At 39.0% G+C, this 4,287-nt stretch overlaps 1 pseudogene; it reads right to left on the bottom strand.

Moving 5' to 3' along the window:
* Nucleotides 1-3,056: 3,056 nt before the first annotated feature.
* Nucleotides 3,057-3,177, bottom strand: LOC132909408 (5S ribosomal RNA; annotated as a pseudogene).
* Nucleotides 3,178-4,287: the final 1,110 nt, after the last annotated feature.

Here is a 4,287-nt window from a genome sequence, read left to right as displayed (position 1 = left end):
CTCATCGAGAAAAATGATCTAATTAGTCGTACTCTACTTCCGCGTTAAAATCACCATTCCTAAGTCTACTTACGTTTAAACGCATATTTCTCAAGTATACATGCATGTACCATATACATACTAACCAGGAGATGGCAAAAACCGCGATATCCCGAAAGAGTTGGCTGCACGATGCTCGTCCGATGCTTCAAGATCCATGGTCGATCAGCCCCAAAATGATTGCAGGGTATATTCGTTTATTTTCAAGAAATTAAGCTCTTTTTACATCTTACTTCGTAAATTCTCTTAATATCGATATTATGTTTTCCTTCGACGTTAAACTTTTTTGACAAATTTTTTATTATTTCTATTTATTATATAGTACTTCTGCGTCTTCTTACGCGATTTTGCGTACCCGGAAATTCTAACAAAAACGTTTTAAACGCGAGAAATTGTCGTGCGAAGAACATTGTTTCTCGTGAACGTAGGGACCGTGCACCGAAATCCTTTTGGGGCTGTTTTCCCATCGATCTCGAAGCAGCATCGAATACACATATTTGCCAAGCGATTCGAGATTTCGTAATTCTTGCAAGTCCGAATGTTGGTTAATATTAACGGGTCGGCGACCGTGATTCCTTGGATGGGCTAACTCGAACGATGGGAAAAAAGGCGGGATCATGGAGGGGAAAAAGGAAAAGGTATACGGTGACTGAGTATGTCCCGGCTACCCAGCACATCCTGATGCAGCAAAGTGTGACCACCGGCTTGGCCTCTATCGATTCCACCTGGCTGTTTCTGCCGATTGTTCGGGCCAGTTCATGCCTGATATCGGGACAGGGACGCGTACAATGGGACACCGTTGTGTCCCGTCCTTACCAGGACGCGGCTACTCTCCCATTACCGTCGTTTGCTATTCTTGTTATTACTATTATTATTGTTATTGCGAGGCGGTTCCTATTAACGATCGAAATCGGCGCGCTGCGTCGAGTCACGTCGCCGCCATTGGCGTCATCGGTTCTCGCCGCGAGATATGCAATGTTAAAAATCACGATCATGTTCAAAGATTCGCTGGAGGAATCGTGAAAAAAAATTTCACCGCTTGAAACGTAAAATTTCGAGTATTATAAAGGAAAATTTCAATCGCTCTTTAATTACTATTTTCCTGATCGTATTCTTGAGATTGACGGTCCAGACAGGCATGAAGGATCGGTGTTCGAAGTAGCTTTTGATGATAGGCGAAAAAAAGTACGCTACTAATCGGTATCAGCTTTTTGCAATTACACGAAAGTGTACAACAGAGTAGAACGAACAGCGTCGGTATTTATTCGCAATTAGAAAATTTTGTTGTAAATTATCGCGTATATGTAATGAGTTTTATTATTTAGAAGCATACGGATTTCTCTATTAGAATTTAATTTCCTTGCACTCTTGTTAAATTGAATTTTTTATCCCTTGTACCGACTTTTCTCGTAGCCGCTGATAGAACGACCCATCTATCTACTAATACCTTCTCATAAATGTTAAAACATGATTTTATATAACTAACGAATTCCAGTTTACTAATTCCTGTTAAGTTTATCAAAGTTAAGTAGATTTACCTTCTAAATAGCGCTTTTACTAAGCAAAAAAAAACATTTTATCATTTTGCCTTGCTACTCCGCTAATCTACAAGATAGCACCTCGCAACATGCTCTAGACACCACTTTATCGGCTACGATAAACTACGATGCCACGTACCAGACGTACGATACCACCTTTTTCTCCAAAACGAATTAACCTAACCAGCTTGAAAACGAGAGAACAGACTAAACGCGTATACCAGACGTACGTTGTACCTGCACATGGAAAAGACTTGATAAAACACTGGTAATCAGCAAAATTTAATCGTTGCTCGTTAACAAACAGCCAGAGTACATTAACTGAGCAGGAAAAAATTGTTCGATTTCTACGGAACGCCAGGAAGTACGGGTCAGAGATGAATTCTCGACGCCAATGGATGATGCAGCCAACAATATCAAATGTATCGCGTGCTGTGCTTATGGAAACGAACGGATTAGAGGAGATCTAAGTACTCGTTCTTGTGGATCGATTCTCAGGCGTGGCTGAGCAAATACAAAAGGGGCATCGAGATGCGGAATAAGCGGTCTCCGAGACAAACCTCCTTCCGGTTCATCGGTGCAACATAAGGAACGGTGCAACGTGATTTCAGAGATAACAACTCCCAACGATTTAGATTCATGCACCGTTGAAAACGGTTTGTCGTTCGACTTTTTCAATGGCGAGATACAATTTTTGTAGTTGATGACGTTGTTATACGACGAAGAGAACGTTTGCAACCGAGATCTGATTCGAGCGCGAAACAAATTTAATTTAGATCTAATTCGAGCCTTATCTAAACCCAATTATGAGCCAAACTAAAGCTCTCGATACGTTTTACAAATGGAAACGTGATACGCTTTTTGGAAATCGAATGTCGAGGATACCATTGAGTCTTCGTCTCGCGAATACCAAGAGGCAACTGGTTCGTTTAAGGGGTAAAATACAAGCAACGTGATCGACGATTAAAATCGCTAGCAGAGCGGAATATGCAAATTAATTGATAAGAAGAACAGCATCATAGCAGAGAAGAGGCCAACGTGTTTAATTGCTCAAACTTATAGCTTCGTTAAAGCGTGTCTAATGAATCACGTTTACACGGGATAACGAGACGATACCTTCAACGCGGTTTCGTTAAAGAGAGCATCGGATGATACGTAATGCGTATTCCGATATCTTCTACAATTCTATATATTTCTTGTAAATGATATCGATGATAGTAATATTGTTGTTATATCCTCTCATATTCGTATAATATTAAATATAAGCAACATGTGTGTATCTCATATATACGTTATATGCGATAAATTAATCGTCTTCATCGCAACGTACAAGATGATACGTGCAAAAATAGAAGCTTGCTATTTTAGATATTACGGAAAGTTAGATATTCAGGTTCCACTAGTTTCAACGACATTTTTAGGTGGATAGTAATTCTTTAACAATTGTAACGATAATTACAAAAAAAAATGGAAAAAGAAAGCCAACACCACACGGAGTTCCCAAGCAGTTACCCATCTAAGTACTATCCGTGCCCAACGCTGCTTCTAACTTTCGTGATCGGACGAGAACGAGTGCACTCAGCGTGGTATGAGCGTTGGCTGAAACATACGATTCGTATATTCGTGTTCATCGTTTCCTACAATTCCAAATCATTTTTCATTTGTAAAAATATAATAAACAAGGCTTGTAGCACTGTTCGAATCGCTAAGCTCGAACACCTTAAAATTCAATCTTGGAACTTTGCACAGAAAAATCAAACTTATTGCGCATATAGGGTAAACACCGTTGGTCTAATAAAATTCTAGATACTTGAATGTAACATTTGCAATTTATAAAGTTAGCTTATTCGAATTAATTTATCTTGTAGAACGTATAATTTGTAACTGATAATTGGTAATAATAGGTGCAACACGTGTAAAATTACAAATACTTCTTTTCAACCTTCCTTCTTCGTACGGACAATACCACGAAGAAACGATAAGCTTCTAACACGATTTGGAATTTATCGACACGAAAATTCGACAAATTCGTTTGTTCAGAAACCAAAAATTCGATACATTCGAGGAACCCTAAAAAACATCTGAAGAATGCCAAAACGAGTTACTCTCGTCTATGCTACATTCTACCAGATCTGTAAAAGCCAATTCCTACGAATTCCTTGAATTACGCTTCGACTTTGCCAATCTGCAATTTATTCCGACAGCATTTATTTTCTTATCTCTTCGTGCTCTCTGTATGTCGGATGAACTCCGCGGCAAATTCCCTGTCGTTTATATCTGACGATTGTATTTTACCACTTTTACGACGGCGTTGAAGCTGCGTGGCAAAATCAGTTTTATCGTACATCCTTTATTAAACTGGACGCAGTACGTTGATCCGCATCGAATAATAATTAGACACGCTAGCGACCGCGTCGATCCTGACCAATTAAACATCGTGGACATTCGTATTGCTAAAGCTTTTCTAAACACTGTCATTAAGTAAGGCTGCATCGTGTTTATCAGTTCACGTGGAACGAGTATCCTGTCAACCATGGTACATCAGGGTGAAAAGATCGACAGAAAGTTTATACCTTCCGCTTTGAATTGAAGTGGTAAATTACAGGGGAAAATTAATGGCAGAGCTAAAGTAAAATTAGCAATTACTATCACTTAATGAGAACTGTTATCGTGTTAAGGTATTTTAATTAAAATAGTAAAAATAAAGTTT

Source organism: Bombus pascuorum, chromosome 7 (assembly GCF_905332965.1).
Source record: "Bombus pascuorum chromosome 7, iyBomPasc1.1, whole genome shotgun sequence".
Lineage (NCBI taxonomy): Eukaryota > Metazoa > Arthropoda > Insecta > Hymenoptera > Apidae > Bombus > Bombus pascuorum.
Note: the sequence above shows the minus strand (reverse complement) of the source record. Positions and strands in the feature narration are given on the sequence as shown.